Source organism: Myotis brandtii, unplaced genomic scaffold, assembly GCF_000412655.1.
Source record: "Myotis brandtii unplaced genomic scaffold, ASM41265v1 scaffold347, whole genome shotgun sequence".
Lineage (NCBI taxonomy): Eukaryota > Metazoa > Chordata > Mammalia > Chiroptera > Vespertilionidae > Myotis > Myotis brandtii.
In genome coordinates this window covers 54,654-55,102 of record NW_005363366.1, presented here as the reverse complement: position 1 = coordinate 55,102, position 449 = coordinate 54,654, and the positions used below count along the sequence as shown (strand labels likewise).

Sequence of the window (449 nt, the reverse complement as noted above, 5' to 3'; positions counted from 1 at the left end):
AATTTATATTAGTTCACACAAACACTCCATCCATGCTTTTGTTCCGGCCCTCCGGTCCAGTTTAAGAACCCATGGTGGCCCTCAAGTCAAAAAGTTTGCCCACCCCTGGTCTAGACTCACAAGGGAAATAACCAGCACCTCCAAGAACCCCCTCGCCTTCCACCCTGTCTCCGTCACCCACGGCAGCGCGGCCTCCCTCCTCCAGCCACGGCCCGCCCGCCCTTCATGCCCGGTCGGCCTGCCTCAGACATGCCTGGGCCCCCGTCTCCCTTGCCGCGGTGGCTCCGGCCCATTACCATCTCCCCCTGGTCCACAGCAGCAGCCTCCAGGCTGACCCCCAAGTTCACGTGGCCTCCCTCGGCCATGCTCAGGGCGGCCACGTGGTGGGTGGCGGGGGATTTGGCCAGCTGCTGTGTCACACTCCAGTGCTGTGACTAGATGAACAAGGT

The 449-nt window shown here is 61.9% G+C and overlaps 1 protein-coding gene across 4 annotated transcripts in view; it reads left to right on the top strand.

Moving 5' to 3' along the window:
- The window catches only part of TRIM26 (tripartite motif containing 26), a 13,869-nt gene that overhangs the window by 7,303 nt on the left and 6,117 nt on the right, over positions 1 to 449 (top strand). The gene's annotated exons all lie outside the window — the stretch shown is intronic.